At 38.2% G+C, this 22,729-nt stretch overlaps 1 protein-coding gene across 3 annotated transcripts in view; it reads right to left on the bottom strand.

The window, feature by feature from the left end:
• NLGN4X (neuroligin 4 X-linked) overlaps positions 1-22,729 on the bottom strand; it is a 211,428-nt gene that overhangs the window by 174,907 nt on the left and 13,792 nt on the right. The window contains exon 1 of one of the 3 annotated variants that reach the window (XM_080377645.1): positions 18,922-21,805. The exons of the other annotated variants lie outside the window; for them this stretch is intronic. The gene's annotated coding sequence lies outside the window, so the exon portion shown is untranslated. Of the gene's footprint in view, positions 1-18,921; positions 21,806-22,729 lie in introns of those variants that run through there. 3 annotated transcript variants of the gene reach the window in all.

Raw genomic sequence — 22,729 nt, 5'->3', positions numbered from 1 at the left:
CTTATTTGTTTTCTTAGTTTGTACTTTAAAGGTTTCAGGATATTTTCCTGGCGGCCAGCAGCTCCCACAACTGTAACAAATTCTTTTCACTGAAGTTTAACACCAAATAAGTTGGTTTTGTATTCACCAACTTTTCTACATCACAATTACCTTAGTAAAAATCAACTTGAACCTTTATCCAGTCCTATTCACAACTAACTTTCAAACATCTAAATTTCCTCATCAGAGATTCACCTTTACTCTCCTCAGACCCGCTGCCTGCCCTAGAGGGGCCGTTACCGGTCCTGTTGTGCTGCAAATGCTGCAGCAATCGGGGTGACATTGTCAGGTCCTTCTGCTCAATCGTCAGCAACAGCAACCCCCTCCTCCTCACCAGCGAAGGGTTCGGGGCAGGAGATGCTGTTCCTGCTCTGCTCTGCAGGTTACACAAGCCTGCCTCTGCAGCAGCACTTCTGTTTTAACTCTTTCTTACCCTGAATGCAAATCTGCTACTTGTTGCTTTAAGTCTGTGTTATTACATATCAGCCTTCGCAGGCAAACAGCAAACACCCTGCCATGCATCCAGCGTGACTCAGCCGCACCTTCGAGGGGATACGGGGCTTTGTACAAACTCACCCCAATACTTTAACACTTTCACAGGGTTTTTTTTACTCTCCACCCCCCCCCCCCCCGGCTTCAGATCTTACATACATTAGCACAAGTTTTTTTATCTTACAACGTGTTTCATTCTAGTTGCTCCATAGAAGGACCACAACCTCCCCTCTGATCCTTTTCCATTGTTAATATTAAGGGATCTTGTGGAGCTAGGTTAATACCACATTCTTTTGCCACTCTGGGTGATTCCTCAGAGTGAAAAACATACCAGCATACATTACTTCATCCCATTTTTCCTCTCGCCTTAAAAATAACATTAATTTTAGCAAAACATTATAATTCAGTGTGCCGTTTAAGGGCCATTTTCTCTGTCCCCTAACTTATACAGGGGCCACCACTGATTGCAGTACTTAGCCAAAGTCCTCTTATTCACGCTTCCCCCAGCTGCCCCCCCATTTCCTTCCAGTGACCTTTCTTACTATTATCTCAATTGCTATCCCAGCCACAGAGACTCTATAGCTCTCTCTCTTATCCCAAGGCGTCCAAACCTTACAGTCAGGGCATTCAATTTCTTGTCGCCACCATACATATAATAATTCTTTACACCATATACACTTTAAAACATACAGAGGTTCACATTCACCCCTTGGATATTCAAGACAATAACCACATACCAACATTTGTAATATACTAAATACAGAAATGTTCTCACATTTCCAGCATAAATGAGTATAACAATTATTAATAACCTTATAATTATTAATTAAAAGGCCACTTTTCTCCACATTCCAACTTATAAAGCGGCCACCATTTTACAATATTTTATCAATGTTTTCCTATTCACATTTCCACCAGCGGATCCTCCAATATCCCTCCAGTGACTCAAAACACATCCTAACGGGCTTTTCTTTAAAATCCCACCACTCTGTTTTCTTCCCATTTTTCCAGCTTACTCTCACAGAACACACTTATCACTTACAGAATTTCTACTTACAAAATGCAACACACAGGTATCTTTTTACAACAACACCAAGAGCTCACTATTATTATCAAAAATATAGCCAAAATCACAGTAACAATTATCAAAGTCAAATTCTACATTCCATAAATCCGGTAACCAAAATAAGCAACACTGCAGCAAATAAGCTTGAAACAATGAATATTCCATTAACGCCTATACATATTCATTACCTGAACCCGCCTACCCTCTCTTCGTATGCTAATTAGCTTATCAGTCTTTCACGCTTGTGCAGATTCTTCCAAAAATTGTGGGCCGGGGTCTTTAGAATATAACAATTATTAATAACCTTGTAATTATTAATTAAAAGGCCACTTTTCTCCACATTCCAGCTTACACTCACAGAACACACTTATCACTTACAGAATTACTACTTACAAAATGCAACACACAGGTATCTTTCTACAGCAACACCAAGAGCTCACTATTATTATAAAAAATATAGCCAAAATCACAGTAACAGTTAGGGTACTGCTTCTCTAATCCCCTGAATTACTATAGTTCTCAGGTCCTGCATATGAGTTCTATGCACCGGATCCTGATTATCCCAATTAGGTCTTTGGAGTGGCCATTTAATATCTGCTTGGGGTCCCTGGGTTTCCTCGGTAGTAAATAATTGACAAAGGATAGATTGCATCTTATCCCAAGTATAAAGATTTGGTCCCAGAAATTGATCTAATCTTTCTGCCACTCTGAGTGGGTCCTCAATTAAGTTTCCCATCTCGGTCCTTTTAAAATCTCGTAGGTCAGCCGAATTTAGAGGCACAGAAATATATCCGATCACAGGTTGAGGTCCCCCCCATGGGCTTTTCTCTTAGGGGGTATATTTGAGCTGCCCCTTTTTGACTTCTAGTTACGCGTCTAGGAAGAGGGGGAGAGACCCTTGTTCCGACTCTGGTGGGGGAATGGGCGCTCTGGGGACCTCTGCAGGAGCAGGAGGAGAAATGTAAGGAGGGGGGGTTAGAAGGGTTTCTTCTAACTCTCCCTTCTTTTTCTTTTGTTTAGTTTTTTTTATTTTATTCAGCGGGTAAAGTCTAGCTCCCGGTTTTTTAGCCACACCTCCACATATTGACTCTCCTCCGGGTTAAGGGTTTTTTTTTTTTTTATTATTAACCCAGAGGTTTAATTGCTGTCTTACCCAATCTTCTTCTGACCCATAGACTGGCCAAAAGACATTTTTAGAAATCCTCTTCCCTCCCCATATCTTAGTACAATATTCTATCACTTTCTGCTTATCTTTCCCTAGGGTTCCAGGGAAATATCTCCAATTGTCCAAGATATATGCCAGAGGGGTATTCTTAGGTACAGTGGGTACCCTTCCCATGGGATTCGAAGGCTTGCTGCCCTTCGCCCCCATCTTCTGGAATATCCACAAACATACACTCACTCGCTCCCCTTGTTCCTGGCCCAGTCCCTCGCGGGAGATGGGAAACGCAGTACTTAAGAGTCCGCACTCGCTTGGTTCAGTATATCGAACCTCTCACTCATTATATTCCAGGAAACCCAATCCCGCCCGAACGGCAAACCTTGCGAACAAATTCGCAATATACTTACGCGTCCTGCGTCTTCGTCCGGACTCCCGTGCACAGAATTTTTATGGGATTTTACCGGTTTCTCCTTTGCTCATTATTCTAGAATTTAGGTTCGTCGGTAAGGTTGGAGTAAGCTGTTGGTCGCGGGGCCGCGAAATGTCGCGGGGCGCCTCCCCGGAGGACCAAAGCCCACTGTTCCTTATCCGAGTCACGGCACCAGAAATTGTTATAAATTGAGACCACAACGGATCATAATCCAATTAAAATTTTATTAATTATAGCAAGTAGAATATGAGCAAAAACAGCGCTGGACGGCAGGGGAGTCTGCGCTCCACCAACTGCCGCCCTGAGCAGTTTAAACAGTCCTTTTTTATACTTTTACTTTCGTGTTTATGAAGTAGTGGAGGTGTTAACCCCTTACTCGTATATCTTTATATGGGGTTGTCTGTCTTGTTTCTGTCTGGCGGTTATCTTCTCTTTTACAAGCAGCATCCTGGATGTAGTGGAGGTGTTAACCCCTTACTCATATATCTTTATATGGGGTCGTCTGTCTTGTTTCTGTCTGGCGGTTATCTTCTCTTTTACAAGCAGCATCCTGGACATCTGGCGGTTATCTTATTTTTCACAAGAGGCATCCTGGATATCTGGCGCCTAGTCTTTACATTATGCTTAACATAAATCTTAATAAACAATATCCTAGTCCATAGTTTCTTACAATTTTAAGGTTTTTTGCAGAAGGTGTGGTAAATGTTGTACTTAATATCATATGGGGTTTGGTTTTCTTCTCCTTTCCTATAACTTACAATATTCTGTGAAGACCATACAAAAAGGCAACAGAAAAAAAAGTCATAAAGTTGAAAGGATGTTATTAATTTTTGCAGTTTTGAATTCAAATGCTAAACTGAATTAACCAAAGCAATCTTAATTTGATCCCCTTATGATTCAATGATATTAAAGGATATAATTTGAAATTAAATTACCTGGCTTTTTTAACTTAATATTCTGGATGCACAAACTGGTTTTCCTAAGCAACCTTAAATGTGCTACATTTTAACTTCTGAGTTTTTTACCTTTTTCTTCTGAATTATGCTTGCAGACTAATATAAGATGAAAACCAAAGCATATCACCATTCAACTCATTATTGCCATTTGCTATACATCTTCTACAGTGCAAATTATTATTCCTCTCTCACCTAACCTTCTTAAATTGCTGGATGTGCTAGACACACACACACAAAAAGTTTACTATATGTCTATCAATCTTCTGAACATATACAATGGTGTGATAGCTTTTAAATATTATTTTGTCTTTAAAAACTAATGTCTCCCTGCCTATACTTATATATACTCCCTACATATGCCATCTATGCTATCTATACTTTTACACCCACTTATATTTTCTTATTGTAGCAAACTAATTCACAGGTTCCTTAAACAAATCTTAGAAAAGGAACCACTGAGGCAAGAATTTAAGAGAACTCTGTGTGCCTTCCTTGCATGTAATGACTTCAAACCATATATAACAAGTGAGAATGTGGCCCTAAAGCCTTTTAATAAGTTTGACGTATTCAAAAGATATCTGTGCAGAAAGCTGTGTTGAATGAACCACATAGCGGATGTTAGATAGTGGTTAATAGTGATGATAGATTCCTGGAACACCCACAAAAAAGCATGAACTCCTGGCATTGGATTATCTCAGTCCTCAGCTACTCAACCACTCCGTGTACTGAGTCTATTAGATTTAGAATTCTCCAAAATTAGCAGCAGACAGTGTAGAATAATTAATTGAACAAGCTAGTAACAAACACAGTAATAATAAAAGCCCTTAACTTTCCCCAGGGCAGAAAATCAATATGTTGGTAAATTTATTTAAACCATTACATGAACTGAGTACGTTGCCTAAAACGTTTCCAGTATCTTGGAATATTTGTTGAAGATTCTAAAGCTTCCCAAAAGTCTAATAAATCCTCTCTTGTCTCCCATCAGAGCAAGAAATGAAAAGATTTCTCACACTGTAGGGCTATATATTTTAAGTAATTTTTCTGTATTTAGAACATTCTGTTTTCAGCTAGACTTTCCTTGCTCAAGACTGTCAGTCATCTTTAGGTCACCTGCCTGCAATAGCAACAGGTTATATCATATGCTGTTGATTAGAGGTCATAACAAAAAAAAATAAAATATATGATTGTCACGAGTCCAATATCTTCACTCTCTTTCCACTTACCTGGTTGAGAAGCCAATTGCTTTTCTCTGCCTTGCTGTTACTTGGAAGAACAGAAATAATCAGGAGTGAATGAGTTATAAATATGTTGGCCTTTTAGTATTTTACTTCCCAAAACAGAAGAAAGGCTGCAGTTGCCTTGAGCAACAACTGAGAGATTGATCCAGAGCCCTTTGAGGTCAATAAAAGTCCTTATGAGCTCAGAAGACTGTAGAAGTTCATCCAAGTATCCATGTTTCATATTTGCTGTCTCATACTTGGCTGCAGCCTACTGGACGCTTAATTTTGGGAGGAAATTCTGACCAGACATAGGTAACTATACTCAGTGATAGCTGCTACTGGAAAATTATAAATCACACCTAAGAGCATGGTTGTGACAGCAATAACTGTCATAAGGTCTCAACTACAGCATTAGAGAGAAACATATTTTAGAAGTCTGTTGCACAAAAGCAAAACTGCTGCCATTTTGCAAACCACAAGACAAATTTTACCTCAAAAAGCTGTAAGAATTCATCATATGCCTTGAATTATATAGAGAAACAAAACTATTTGACTAAACTGGTATATCACATACTACACTGTAGTGCTGTGCAAATACAGTAGTTCAGGTCCCAGAAGCTGAACATCACAGGACTTTCTGCCCAAGCAAAGCACTCAGCATGTGGAGGGCTGAACAGCACTGCTGTGTCACTGTGCTGATATGTGCTCTCCAAGTAACTTGGAGTTACGCATTGTACAGCGCTGCCAAATTTGTGTAGAAGTACTACTGAGCACAGACAGACTCCAGAAACATACATGTGCAGTCAGTATTAATATGGAGGATAAGAATAAAGTGTAAGCTCACATCAGGCAGCTAAGTCACCTGATTTTCAAAAGCTTTGAAAACCTAATACCTCACAAGACCCCTCTGGTGTCCAACCACTGCAGCAATGAAATCCTTGTCTTTCTTGAGCACTGCAGACTCCAAATGCCGTATATGTAATTTTTCAAAAAGTAATTGCCTATTTGTAGAAAAATTTCTTGCCATAGGTAAATATGCTAATGAAGATATTCTACATGCAAGCAACCATTTGAAGTTTTTTACAAACACATAAAAGCACTGCAGTTTGTTGTCATTTTTAAACAGAACTCTTAACTTTGCATTATCTTAGGGAAAAACATAATTTTTTTACTAATATTCTCTGAAGTTCAAATTGAACTTGGGATATTGGAAAAAAATCCAAACTATAGAAAACACAGGTCATATTTTTTCAAAATGAGATTTTTGTTATGTAATTGCTTTCAAATATGTAAACAGAAATTGTCACTATCTGATTATCTATGCACAAAGAAATGATATTTTTTCACTCAGGAATCCAAGCAGAATGTATGCCCTCACAAAAACAAACCTCCTTAGCTTAGCTGGTATTCAAGAGACAGATGTTCACAGTAAAAGAACGACTACAGATGGTCATTTTTCATTTTAAAATTGGAGTTTACATTTGTTTCAATTTTTTTTTTTAAATCCCTTATTTAAAGAAAAGAAAGCTATTCAAGATTATCAAGTAGATACATACATTCTTTTGCTTGGCAATAAAAAACACCAAACATTTAAGAGAGCTGAAGAATCCATATACATATATATGTCTTTTTGTATTAGAACTTTACATTTTTTATTTGAAAAATAATTTTTAACATGAGTTTCAATTAAGAAAATATCCAAACATGTCTAATCCTTTAGTGAGAAATACTAACTGTGGCTCTTGAATTGAGAGATCTGTGTTGCAAAAACCACTACATGAGCTATTTCCTTGATTGGCACACTTAATTAAAAATTTAAAATAGAATTGAAGTATTTGTCATTAATTAGAGTTATATAAGGTGCTCAACCATGATTATAAATAATGAAGCTAGTCTTCTACTTCCGAATTTTCATATTGTAATTCATTCATAATGCAAAGAAAAGTTTGGGGTTTAGAAAGTTCGAATTGGCTAGAAATGGAAACTGCTGATTTTACTGCTGCTTTTGGAAGCTTAAATTTTATGTCTTGAGTTAAAGACATTTAGCTAGGTAACTCACATGGAGATTTTCCTTCTGAAAGACCTATGAAATGTCCAGTGACTATATTGTAAATTTAGCTCTCTAAATGTAAGTCTTCTACATTGCACTTCTCTACCCCCAAAAAAATCAGCCATCTCCACTATTTTCTGCTTAGCAAAACTCGCAAAGGAATAAGAGATGGTAGTCCGAGTACTTAAACCTCAGCCACAGTAAAACATATCTATTGTAATTATTTCCAATAGATGCTATGCCTACTATAATTTTTTTCACCCCTTTTAAATTTAGAATAATTGAAAACCCTATGAAACACCTCCACACATTTTTGCAAAACTATGTCTCACACAGAATGTACTTGTAGGCAATAAGCATATAAAATACTTTTTCTTTCATCCATAATGATCTGCATTCATCATAACTGAGTAGTTTCTATTTTTCACATTTGACTAAACCCATTGAATGACAATGTTGGATGGAAGAATGAGGTTTCTTGACACCAATAACCCAGAACAAACTGAAAAACCTGCTGGCATGGAAAAGTTCAAAAAGGACAAGTATGCGATCATTCAGGCCTCTGGTATGTGCAGTAATAACCTCAAATTAAGGCTAGAGCCTAGACTATCAACAACATTCAAGCACATCAGACATCCAACAATCCCACACCTTAATAAGGAAAACATGTTTGAAAATGACACAAATGTTCAAACATCAAGAACTGTATTGCCATGAAAAGAGCAGACCTTTATGTTAAAAGGAGACCCTTAACTTTCTAAAACAGAGATAATGATAAAACACAATTGTAAAGGGCCTTTGCTCCAGAAATAACATGGGTGTCTCAGGCTGTAGAACAGGAAAGACCACAGCGTATAGTCTGTGGAACAACATAAACTGACCAAGATCACATTTACATACATTTATCAGGTTTCACCTGATCAAATGAATTTATTACTTACATGCATTAATCACAAATGCTTAATCATATTCTAAAGTAGACCTTAACAAATGTAAACTGCATCCTAAAGTTCTTATTTCTTCCCAAATATTGCAATGACAGCCCAGAATAATTAGTCTGCACACAACTGTCCACAGTTTGAAAACAGACCTCTGTAGTATGCAAGATAAACCATCCCACAAGGGGACTCAAGCAAGGTCTTCTCTTAAAAACTTTAGAAAAACCTTCCAGTCATCTGCATATACCTTTAATGAATCCTACTAGACAGTTAATCTAGCCAGCATATGATAGCATCTAGACTGAAGGAAGAGTAACAAATGTTTAGTTATAGTTTTTCTTAGTTGCAACCAAACTCCACTGCATTTACAAGAGATTCAGAACTATGGTATTGTTTTTCAGTGACATCTGAGCTAAACTAGTGGTATAAAAGCCTGATTTAGGATGTAAAGGGATCTGGCAGGCAGATAGAGCTCTCACTGATCTGACAGAGACATCTTTGAGAGAGATGCTCATTCACCAGCAGGGAAATCCAGAGGCTGTTCGTGTCTCATGCCAAAGTCATCTTCACTGAACCAGGTGTAGAAAAAAAATATCAGCATGAGATTTTTGTCATACAGCTCAGCACATGTGAAAATGAATTAGTTATCTAAAATTTCTCAGCCTAAAAACATAATGCATTCCTTCCTAGACATCCTAGTTTGTCTAATGTATCCAATAGATATTTGATAATTTTAAACACAGCCTTACTGAACATATATACAGTTCACAGTGGGAAACAGAGTAGCAGCCCTGCAAAGATCTTTCATCAACTAATACCAAGTGAAGCATATGGCAAAATAATGGGTGGGGTGGGGGTGGGGTGATGGTGTGTATGTTACTTTTTTGGGGGGGGGTTGGTTCTTTTTGGGGGGATGGGGGTGGGGTGGGGGGTGTCCCCAGTTCTTACATCAGAACAATCCCAAATCTACACAATCACAATTCCTCAGCTTCTTCACCTTGCATCAGCCAACCTCTATTAAGTCTGAGACATTCAACCACTGGACAACTGATCTCATGATCTGAAGTAGTTACTTGGACTATTAAGGAACTTTTGTATTGCTTCAATGTATAGCTTTCTCAGGAAACAAAACTGCAGCTAGGCTTGAAAATGTATTAAAAAAGAAATCTGCCACAGTTGGAATATGTTTGGAAGACTCAATCAGTTGGTACCCAGCTCAAGAAATTCTGTGGGCACTGCTGTTTGCCGCTACAAAAGTCTCGATCATCAAGGATAACTCTACTCCCTGTTGTGGTACCTCAGCTTCTAATGAAGTCAGCCATCTGATCCTACAACATCATTCCTCAAAGTACAGCCTTCTGAATGTGGCATTTCTGGGAACTGCACCAAGATATGACAGCAATCACTGTATGTGTTGTTAGTGCCTGTGGCTAGATTTTGTCATTTGGAATACCTTGAGGCATAGGGTAATGTGGATATCGGGCAATTCTTGTGGTGATTTGCAAAGTCACAGTGAATCTAAATTTACCACGGCAATTACTGTTTGATAAATGATGTAGTCTTAGGAGGAGAGGACACCCTTCCTTCCAAAGGATAGATTATAAAATAATAGAAGTTATAAGGGCATACAAAGTCACCTTATACTTTGAAACAGTGTACAAACAAATACTGGCTCTAGTTTTAGGAATATAGCAAAACATAAGGTAAATTATCTTTTTTTTTCTCCCCCCCCCCCCTTTTTTTTGGTTGTCTCAAAAGATCACTGAATAGTTTAAAAATGAAGGTATTCTGAAATGCTGTACCTTTGCCTAAAGCAAGCTAGACAAACAAAAAGACCCTTGGAATTCTCTCTACTCTCCCTTTCTGAAGAAAAGGCAATATTCAGGAGAACATGCTAAGCTATGTCTACATGATCCTAATTTTCATATCTCTGATGTTAAGCTTAAGTGACCTAATAGGAATTTTTGATTCCTGAATGTTGTTAAGGAATGTTTTGCTTTGAGTATGCTAGCACCTCAGCCTTAGTAACGCCAAGGGTCTGCATTTCACGGCTTTGTAAGCTTTCCTCTATAGCAGTAGCTTTCTTTTTCCCTTGATGTCCTCAAACTCTACGTCTTGTGTTGTTATTCTCAAAGTCTTGAAACTGCAAATCCCAACAGTTTTGCTATGGTAAGCACTCATGGAAACAACTCCCTCTACAGTGAGAACGGTCCTTCTTTTGTCCACCATCCCACACCAACTTTCCTCACCTTTTGTTTTGTAGAATTTAGTTCATAATAGAGAAAACCAAAACTTAGCACACGGAAAAATAGATAATAGGTATTTAAATATGTATTAAATATTGACCAATAATAAATGTTAATAACCAACGTGCAACACTTGAACCTAAAAATTACCATAGTCCAATCAGCATTGATAGCATCAAGATTAGAAACAACCAGTGGGATTTTTCACATGGTCTTGAGTATACAGTGTGAAGGGAGAAGCACGGCCAAAAAAAAAAAAAAGAATCAGCAACCTTGTCATCTTCATTGTTTGTGCTTGCTGCACCAGAGAAAAACCTCAGAGAAAGGTGCTCATCAGGGACTCCCCACCACTGCCACTGCTTTTTCCTGACCTGCCACTGGGGAGAGTCTGCCCTTTCCTTTCCTCTCTCTCATTTGGTTGCTATTTTTCTGGTATTTTCTGCCCAAAGTAGCATTAAGCATTAGATCATGCTAATACAACTCTGTGTATGTAAGCCTGTCCAAACACCCTTGTGTAAAAATACTTACAAAAATCTAGAATGAAAATTCTTTCCTGTGCCTCTAGGCTGTCAGCCTGGGAAAAAGAAAAGAGCTGAAACCAGTTTACTACTTTCAAAATTGTGGTGGAGAGGCCAGAGTGACTCCTGGCATGACTGTAGTTACACCCAGATCACAGAACCCAGAAGCATTTCCCAGTCAGAGTGCTGGAGCTATATCCTGATTCTATATTTCAGCAAGACTTGCATCCTCGCCTTCTCCCCTCCTTCCCAAAGTGGCCATCTTGTGCACTTCTGAAGCAGGATTGAGTAGTATTGCAGGTCTGGGATTTTCTCAGACTAGATACCTGAAAACCATTTCCCCTCCTACAGAACATAAGCCAAATCAAAACTAAACAAACAAAAACAAAATCAGAACAAAACCAAACAAACAAAACAGCAACAACAACAAAAAAAACACCTAGAAAGTAATTCCTTTGCTCCTTTCTCCCCCTCAAAAAAATCTGTTCTCAAAGATATATAAAAGACTTTGGAAAGCATGTAACAGTCTAGACACAGTCTAGATTCTTTATGTTTTTCTAATCTATTCTATTTATTTTTTGTGAAAAATGTTTGGTTTTGCAAACAAAGACAAAATATTGTTCTACAAAAAACTCAGTTCCTCAGCAAAACTATTTATCAGTCTTCTTTAGAAAACTACTTCTCAGCTGAGATATCTCCTTATATAAAATTCAATGCTTACTTATTCATAGAAAGTATGTACTATAAATAATCAATCCTGGTGCATGTCAGAGCAGAAAAAGGAATTGGTATAAGGTAATAAAGTCAGTTGTAGGGGATTTTTTTCCTCCTCCATTTGATTATTCATCCTCCTGTACATGAAACTTCTGTCTAATCTGAGCCCATACTAGAAGTCAGCATGGATTCAGAATTTAAAACATTTCCACTTGACTTTAAATTCTGATAAAATAAAATCTTCCTTTTTTTTAATATATTTTTTGTATATATTGTTTATTTTTATTTTATATTTATTTTGTATTTGCTAAAGGGGGGAAATAAATTTAGAACATAAATTCATCTCTAAAAATCACTCAAGTTCTAAGCCTATTTACACATAGTAAAATGTGTGTCATGTTCAAGAATCACATTTTCACCACCTCCTGTCATTCACCTCTATCCTTGTCTTAACTTTTCAGACTCATAGTGTCAAGAAGGTTAATGCTGTTACATGAATTTGTGATGGACCATTTCACACACATTCACTAGGGCAAACATATATGGCTGGCTGGTAAACAATTTACTCCACAGAGAACAAGTTCTTCTTGGCAGAAAAGAGATCTCTACCAAATTAATACATTAAATGATGAGAAGTTAGCTGCAAAAAGAGGAGAAAAATCCTGGAACCTCACTATCTGTTTTTAAGCACTAAATTAATATCTCTAGATGCTCAAATATTAGGCACAGTGCCACTGAAGAGCGTGGTATAAAGCAATATAAAAACAGTGCCGATGAGATCTTAGTCATGTTTGTAATCTTTTAAATATACAGCTCACAGCAAGTGAAGAAAAATGGCTCTTAAAAGTGCTGATGTATGCAATATGTCCATTAAGAGAAGCCTCTTTATTAAGGACATGAAAGAAAGGCTAGTACTGCGCATACTCTGAGGAAAAACTGATTTCCTGGCTGCTTTATTTCTCACCAAAGATCTACTATTTTAAAGGACAATATTTTGGGCTGTGCAGAGGTACATCAATTTAAAAAAATAAAAGTGTTCCGAGAAAAGATTTGTAACTATGGAAAATAACTTAGATGTGAAATAATGGTACAGCAGCCCCTTCAAAGACTCTTTGGCAGCTATTACATTAACATATTTGAGTGATGTTTATGAGTAGGATGAAGGTACATGTGAAGATACATTTTACTCTAATCCCTAGCCCCTCCATGTACCAGTGACAGAACCATCAGAACCCACACACTTTGTTAAGCCTGCCTTTATATAATCCCAGGTATATTTCTCCATATTCTGTATGACTTCTCTGCAAGACTAATTTCTCTGAGGAACTGCAGGTTAATAGTAAATTTTGCCATACTAGGGGAAAAAAACCCAAAACAAACAAAACCAACAAACTAAAAAACCCCAAAAATCACCAAAAAAACCCAATGTATTTGAAATGAAACAGAAAGGATGATTTATTATGATTCTTGGGAAAAATGGGATAAACCCAACCAAACAAATAATCCTAAATAGAAATATATTCAGTGATGATCCACTGGATATGGTTTCCTTTAAAAAGCAATAGTGATATTTTAATAAATGCTTTATTTGGACAAAAAAAAATATTTTAAAAGATTATTCAGAAGAAAACAGACTCAATTTCAAAGAGTACAATCTAGGTCCCTATCGAATGATGATGATACTAAGCATCATATTTTTACCTTGATCCATATAGTGAACTTAATTCTAATGTATTGCACCCCCTCAGACTAAACAAAACTGTCATGTCCAAAAGCATCACCTCCTCTTGTAAATCTGCCTTGACTTGTATCCCACTAATTATAAGCTCCCCAGAATCCAGTATTTGAACTGCCACTTCTCTTACTACTCTATTCTCTATGCTTTAGCATGTCCACTGTCCCTATGTGTCATCACTGCATTCCTATCCTTATCTTACATTCTCATATTATTTCTTTAGCGAGCGCCCTGTATTTGTTTGAGACTACCAAAACTGCAACTGACTTCTTACCACATCGCACTCACTCTTCTCTGTTACTCTTTTTGTATGAAAGTTAATCATATTAACCTTCTATTTCTTCTTTTGAAACAGGTAATCTGTCTATGACTCATTGCCTGTTTACAGTCTCTGACTAGGATGGGCATCTTGAGGTGATGAAAAGTAAGAGAAGGAAAACACCATGCAAAGGTAGGAATGATGAATAAGAGGAGGAGAGAATGGGTCATTTAAGAAGCATCCTCATCTTGCACAGAAGAACAGGTAAGAACTGGAATATGGAATCTCCTCAGACGCAATTATGTGCAGCGCTTAGCTTTCATGTATTCTGAGGGAGAAGTGGTGCCACAAATGCTAACATTGCTGTTAAGAAACCCATGAATTTTCTTCAAAAATGGAACTGGACCATTTCTCCATCATCCTTATTGATGCCTTTGGCTCCAGTCAGTATTTTCTCCAACTTTAAGTATTCTTTTTGCCTTTGGCTCCAGTCAGTACCTTCTCCAACTTTATGTATTCTGGTTGCTTTTGAATAAACCAGCTCTAACTGCTTTCAGAAAGCAGTGAAATACCAAGCCTAACCAAATGGCCACCCTCCAGGGGCCACAGAAAGATGATTCTGCAAAGCGTTATGGTCCAGTGTTCATTTACTCATATCCAAAATGAAAGATTTATTTAGCTTCCAATTCTTATCTAGCTAATAACTAACAGAATTCAACACACTACCACTATTACAATCACTCCCATCTCCTGTCCTTTCTACAGCTTTGCTAATATAACTTCTACATTACTAATATAATTTCTATTTCCAGAACAAGAAATACTTCACAAAAAGGCACTCAAATTAAGCATAACAGAACTGCTAATGCAAATCACCAAAGAGATAATGGGGTTTTTGCTTTAGCTATTGAAGCCATCATCATTATATTGACTAGTATTACACCTTTAAATAAGTCACAAATGGAAGAAAGCACTTCACAGGATCTGGGATGCTAAGACAAATTACGTTACAGGAAAAGAAAAAAAGAGAGACAAACAGAAAAAGAAAAACAACCAACTCACAGGAAAGGCAGAATTAAAGAAAATGAAAGATCCTAACTACACGTTTTAATTTCACTTTTCTGAAGCCAAAACTCTTAGACAAGACAGATTTGGGCAGGAGGACACTTTACTGTAACATCTTATGTTCAAAGCAAACAGGGCAAGGAAAATACAGACTGGCAATTCTGAGGAGAAATATATATTTAATACACTGTAGTGCAAATGAGGATGGGCCAGCTAGCTATTCTAGAGGGGAAATACTTTTGCTTGTGCTTGCATGCTACTCCATGACCCTATCAACTCAATGCAAGATAACAGTACATGCTAACTGCACCATTAACCCACTGCATTTCAGCAATATCTCACCTCTGTACCAGGTCAGGGCAGACAAATCAATACTGCATGCCTTTCACAGTCCAGTAGTATAAAAGTCTTACTGGTCCTTCTAATTTACTCTGTTCTTTAAATATTTCTGCCAGCTGACCTGCATTATCAAATTCCTAAGGCACTGTATCTGAAACATATGTAAAGATGACATCAAAGCAATATACACACTAAGCATTTACCTTCAAAATCCATAATCCACAGTTCAGCTACAAGATCTTAAGACATAAAAAAAGTCAGATTAAACAAAGTCATGTATTTTCTTAATAACTATTAACCTGTTTAGATTGAAGCAGCAAGTCCACCTATCCTGTACTATAATTTGTGCACCTACACTAACACAAAGTATTATCACAATGAGCATGAAATTAATATGCTAGCTCTTCCCTAAGGAGATCTCCTTCAGCTCCGTGATTAATTTCCAGTTATGCCAACTGCTGCTATTTAATCTGTCAAAACCAGTGGATCTACATCATCTGTCCCCCAATTCACCACCTGCACATTGGAAACTAGACACACTGAACATTTCTAATGCAGGCAGCAGACCTACTGCTGGCTGTGTTAATACAAATTCACAGCCTCGGGCACCACAGCTCATCTGTCCAGCTGTGCATAATTTGCAGGAAGTTCTACTTCCCTTTACACCATTGTGTACTGAGAACTTATCTTTGCTTTCATGTAGATAATATAAAATGCAGTAGGCAGACATTATAATAATTGTATTAGTGATAGAGATACATTTGGCTTGGGAGACTTCAGCCAACAAATCAGTGACTATGTACCTGACTGAGAAGCAACACTGATTGATGAAGGTTGTCCTGAACTACTGCACTGAACCATCTGCTCTAAAGTTTGGGTGAAGGGTACATCACATACAGCAATAACTCGCTAGCTTCTTCCTCTGGTTGTTGCTAGAATCTTTTTTTATTTGCCTGACATATCCCATGAAATCCAGATACAGTCCTATTACTTTACAAACTTCAGAGAGAGTTTTGGTAATGGCAGCTGTACCAAAGATTCACATTGGTTTCACCTCTTCTTTCATAATTCCGCTGGAATCCAGGAGAGAATTTTTGCCCTTTTTTGTCACAATCACCTATAAAATAATACTGAAATCTCTCATCCCAAACTAGGACAACCGAACATTCAGGGAGATAACATAGTAGTGCTACAGAGCTAGTTTGGAGGTAAGGCAAAAACTGTCTCTTCAGCACAACCACAGCTAACAAGATGGCTGGATGGAAAGGTGTACAAACTGTGTGTACTCCATCAGTCTGGTTACTAATATGCACCCAGCTTCTGTTGAAAAGCAAATCCAAGAAACTTCAGGAAGAAATCAAGAGATTTCTATACAACCATTTGTCTTTATAAACAGAGTCACCAACAGAACGTGCATTGAGACAGTATATGCTCCTATATATTCAAGGATACTTTTCTAGTACACATAAACATCCACGCCTATAACAAGCTCTTCAAGGAAGGGATGGAGATGCATCATTTTTCAGAACCTACTGCTTCCTTTTTTACTTTTCCAACAGAGGTTTGAAGACAATTTCCTTAGCAGAACTTAACATGAAGTTGGGAGAAAACTTTTAAGCTGTATGATGTTGCCAGTTCTATGCAAATATCCCATATAATTCTATTCAAATAGTACTTACTCATAGGACCTGACCAAAAGCCTTTGGAAATTAAGAGAATTTTTGTACTGAATCCAACAAGAACTGATCCCATGACACTAAGCTGTCAATGGTCTGTTAATGCCAGTCCTGTTACACAAGTCTTTTAATATTAATGGTTTATGCTACATCCAATAAGAAAATGAGTAAAAATTTCTTGTATGTTAGGCAGCACACAGCCATAACTTACATGGTCCCATATGAAAAATATACTAATTTTGTTTATTTGAAGACAGATCTGAAAATCATACACAGTAGGTCAGAAAAGGTTGAATCATATCTCAGAGCATAAATATATTCCCTATATCATTTTCAGATAATTTGTTCTGTATATGCCCAAGTGTTTGAAAGAGATATTTAATGGATAAGTGATATAGACTGGTGGACTAAAATAAGTAAAGTAATAGAAAGGAAGAAAAGTTTTAATTTTTAGATATATAATTATACTATTGATAAATGTTGACTAATTCCCTGCTCTTTTTAATGGCAGAATTCTGTATAGTGTCTGCAAACAACTTTAACAAAATAAAAACTGACTGGTACATCTAGCTTAAGATTTACAAAAACCTTAAAAATTGAGTCTAAAATTAGGACCATAAAAGTCAATCTGTACAGAAGATATAGAAATAAACACCAAGAATTTGGTTCCATTCCAAATTTTTTATTTCAAAATGAGGCTTTGCCCTTGATTTATTACATTTGGATGGATAGGAAGTAAGGCTTGTGCATCTCAAAAGACAAAAGTATCACAAATAAAGTAATATTTGTTTGTTGGAATATAAAAAATAGGTATTTGGAGCTGATTACTGCATTCTGTTTTGGAATAAAAAGACCCACCAAACAGAAGAGTTACTGAAGTTCGTCCACTTACTTTCCACCAGATTTCAAAAGCATAAAAGAAATCCTGTTACAGAAAATGTAACTGTTTGAGCCCTGTCCATAGTACTTCCAAACAGGTTTTCTGAAAGAGGACTTGTTGCCATTAAATTGACTATTTTTTCACTAAGGGTCCAAACTGACTTTAAAACATAGAGAAGCTTGACCATCAACCTAGAGATGTCTGGAAACAGTATCACGGGATCACCACATGATGGCTCTGATCAGCATGGCCAGCCAGCCCTACTCAGAAGGAGAATTAACTTGAGAGCCACACCACAAAGCACAGTCTCAAGAGTTTGAAAATCTGTTTCTTCTTGGTCTGTACTGGGCCTGTAACTTACCTAGACACTACAGCAATAGGTGTTTTCAAAATAATCAAGCGGTTAGAGCACTTCAAGCAAGACTTCGGGACAGAAATCCTATTCATGATTGTCCTCTTCCATTCCTGGCTGTGCTAGACCTCTCTCCTAAATGTCAGTAACTGCCTCCACTTGGAGGACAAAGGAAAGGTCTTACCTCTAGACTCATTTGCACTGAGCAGCAGCAGGCTATATATTTTTGTCTATTGCATTCAATAGATGCAAATCTGAAAGATGCTGTTAGATGGAAGTTTGCTACTATCAAATCATGCCACTACTATCTCATCTATTTGTCTATTATGGTGAAATACCAAACTGGTTTTAGTCTCAATGAGTTGTGTAACTAAATCTCAAAATTACCTTTTTATTTATTTAAAAATAAATTAATATACAAGTAAATAAAAATCAGCTAATTCATTCTGTATATGAAATCATAACATCCACTGCAGAATTAGCTGTAATTGACTGCTGGCTACTCTAGGAAGAAAACCAAACATTTTATTCTACAAATCTCTTATATAGTTACATTATTATTAAAATACCACATTCCGTCTAATACAAAACTCAGTCTGTGCAATATTTTAAAATAGTCCCTCTATAAGCAATGAAAAAGAATAAATTTAAAGGAAGTTATTTGAATAATTAAATTTATGATGGCTATGTACTCCTCCAGTTTTCAGAGTGAATTGAATCAGTCCACTGTGATAGTATCAAATATTTTTTTCTAGTAAGAGTGCCATTCATTTTTGAAGCTTACCTCTCTTGAAAGGCTCAGCCTCCCCTCAAGTTGCAAATCTCACTGAGCACATAAATAACAGAGGAAAGACAAGCATGGAAAATCCTAACTCTCTACTGAAGCTAGTCAGTGGCATACACGTACCGAAATATGTCCTATGACACTGAGTGGTGTGTGGGCTCAGCATAGAAGACAGCCGAAAGAAAGAATCATACATTGTGACATCAGTGACTACAATTTATTTTTAGATTATTACAGTACAAATCTGAGCATTCCTAGCTAGGAATCGTTCCAGCATGTGGTCATGCATTCAGTTTGAATTAGCTATGACACTGGTAAAGCCCACTGCAGATCTCACAGGAAAAGCCAGTGTTCTACAAGGGCTGCTTCTATTCAGATCCTTACGCGAGCTACGCATGCAGGCCATAAAGTAACCCTGTTTCATATACAGCTTATTCATCCCATTAGTTTACATGAGTTAAAGAGGGATGAATTTGCTTGTAACATCTTCAGAAAAAAATTCCTACCTTTTAAATTAAACTGCTGCAAACTGTCTATAAATAATATTTTTCAATTTTCTCTTCTCTATCTTTAGATCTATTTTTAAGTTGTGAAAAGTCGATTAGCATTATGTCCTATCTCATTGTAAATAATCTTCCAAGAGTATTGTTAATAAAACTTGGTTTTCCTCCACTAGACAGCAATGTGTTGGTTTTTTTTTTAATTCGGTCGGGGGTTTTTTATTGATGCTTTTTTTCTCTTTTTTCTTTCAAATCCAATCTGAGGACTACTAAAACAAACACAATGGGAAGTTGAGAACTATTAAAAGGTGACAGAGTTGAGTACATAACCTTGTCAGGTGTGAGGATCGAAATGGCTCACAGCATAAATGCTTTACAAACATTGCCTGGGAGCATGAGTTGAACAGTGACAGAGGATAGCTGCAGTTGGACATGAGAGACTTATATTGATTTGTGCAGCTCGTGTTTGTTTTGGTTTTAATAGATTTAAAAAAAAAAAATTAAAGACTCATATCCTTGTAATTCAGTGCACATAACTAACCAATCTTATTCATGCAGAAGAGATCTTGAATCTCGATGACAAGTCTTCAAGTGACAGAATGACTAAATTATATGCTGGTTATATAGTATGATGCTTATTCCTGTCCTACCCAGGTGGAGCTGTTCTTTACACTATGTGATTCAGCCATCAAATAGCAGCATGCGCGTTTGAAAGGCCAGGAGGAGGCTGTATTGAGAACCTGTCAAAAACAAATGTGCAAAGCTCTATGCAGCAGTCAGTAAATGTTCCTTGAATCACTCTTTTCTTAAGAAAAAGCAAAACAAGTCCTTTTTTCTATATGATATCTTTAATACAGAGCTTCAGTTAAACAGCTTTTCTTTCTGCCTCTTGCTTCATCTCTACATGACAGGTCTTCAGCTGAAGGATGCCTATTAAGATTGACATTTTTATCAAATGTAAAAATTGTCAGGTGAATGATCTGCCCAAGAACATAGGATCAGCTACAAAGATAAAATATTTGTAAGAAGAAAAAAATATATAGGCTAGCATGGCATCTCCACTAAAACCCACTGGTTTTTTCACTTGTCCTGATATAATCCAGTTGGACTGTTTCATTCATGCTCTTGAGACTTGATTTTGTTTGCTTGCATTGTGATGCCTTTAAAAGAAATGAGAAATCACTGACCTCTGCACTTTCCTGATCAAGAAAAAACATTGGGAATTTTTGAATTTACAGTCTACATGTTTGTGATACTTCACTGCATTTTAAAACAATTCTAGGCAGAAATGAAGAAAATACATTTTCTTGTCTTCATAAATACTTTCCAGTAGACACCAAACTTAAAGGCTGTTAAATTAAGTGGGGGCGAAAAAAAAGAAAAAAGAGATCTAAAGTAGTCTTGAATTAAATCCTCTTGAGGACCAAGGCATTTTGGATGCCAAACTACATTTCAGTTTTAGTATCTGGTACAACTTAATAAGTTGTACTTGCACACAGCATACCAACAATAATTGCATCTATATGATATACAGGCATATCAATAGGGAAAAGAGAGAGCAGTAACAGCTGTATTTATACACAAAGGAATAGTAATTTCAAGATGATAAAAATGAGTAGGTAAAAATTAAATTTCATTTTATATTATTCTTAGGAAAACACATGCCATCATAGATCTTTTTGTTCTGAGTTACCAGAAACTGCATGACATGCTTTCATATTGCCAGTCTCTAATGATTCATTGGGATATGATTCATAAGACAATGCATGCAACCTCTACTCAGTAGTATAAGCAAATAATATTTGAAATGTCCTGCCTTAATGCATATTTATATGGGTGCAATGTATATAGAAGCTTACATAGGTGATATTAATAGAATATCAAATGCCTATTTTGTAAGTAAAATGAAAATAAAATGCTTGGTTCATTTGACATACGAAATAGCTCACTGTAACAAAGCAAAGTTGTGTACTTATCTAGGAATTAAAGTTAGTGGAAATAACTTATTTTCTTAGAGTGACCGAAAATAGTTTAATTATTTAGTGCTAACAGAGGATTTAAAAATCTAATAATTAATAAACTTATTTTTTGTCCCATGGGATGTGGACTATTACCCTTCAGTTTACAAGATATCTAAATTAGCAGTTACGTTTTAGGAGGAGAAAAATATCAGAGATTTCAATTTTGGTGTAATGGCTTGTAAATTCATCCAATTATGCTTTGCTTTCTGATCACCTGCTTCTAAACATGCATATAAGCCCTTAACATTATCAATTATTTAGAAATAAAAACCAGTCTGGAGTTTTACAGGCGTTTGCTTTCAACACCGATCAAATATGGCTAAAAAGCCCTTTTTTCTTTTCTCTCTTTTTTTTTTTTTCTTTTTTTTTTTTTTTTTTTTTTTCTGGTGGTTTGTTTTTAACTGCAAAACACCTAAACTTGCATATGCCTTCCTGCCACCCTTGTGACAAGCAGCACCTCCACAAAGCCGACAGATGCCAAAAGCTGCACACAGGCACCTTGCACCACCGTTTCAATGGCTCTCATCCCCCCCTGCTCGCTGCATCACCGAGGCCACCACCGGCAGCCCCACCGGCCCATCCACGCGCTCAGGTGCTCCCCCGCATCGCACCCTGCCTCCGGCGGGGCTCTGCGCCCCTACCTCCAATGCCGCACGTCTTCCCACCTCCCCGCTCTCACCCGCACCCCAACCCGGACACCCACGTCAGCTCCCCTTGGAGCCCCACTCTGGCCCGCCGGATCCCGCAGCTCCCTGCCGGCGGAGCCCCGCACGGCCGGCGGGCGCGGGACGGCCCCGCGGCGGGGCGCGCGGCGCTGCGGCGCGGCTGGGAGGGCCCGCACCGCCACCTGGCGGCCGCGCCCCGCCACTGCCCGCCCGCGCCCCCCGCGAACTTCGCTCCCCCCGCGCCGGGCGCCTAAACCGGCCAAGTTTCCCGGCCGCGCCGCCATCTATTCTTAGCCCCGCTCAAGGCACGACGGCGGGACGCCCGCCCCGACCCGCTCCCCCTCCCGCGAACCCCTCCGCAGCGGCTGCGCGGGGGCGCGCCCTGTCCGCCCCGACCCTGTGCGCCCGCGGAACCGCGTGTGGGGGCGGGCGGGCTGAACGGCGGCTGCCGGCGCCCCCGCTCCCCCCCCCGTCTGACGAGCGTCCATCACGGCCGCTGCAGCGGGGCCGGCCCCGCTCCCCGGGGCAGTCGGGGGCTGGCAGCGGCCTTTCCCCCCGGGAAAGGGGCAAAGCCACGGAGGCGCCTTACTCCGCCCGCCCCCGCCGCGGCTTTGCAGAGAAG

The sequence above is a fragment of the Falco punctatus genome, assembly GCF_963210335.1.
Source record: "Falco punctatus genome assembly, chromosome: 2".
NCBI classification, from domain to species: Eukaryota; Metazoa; Chordata; class Aves; order Falconiformes; family Falconidae; genus Falco; species Falco punctatus.
This window is presented reverse-complemented; position numbering and strand designations above follow the sequence as displayed.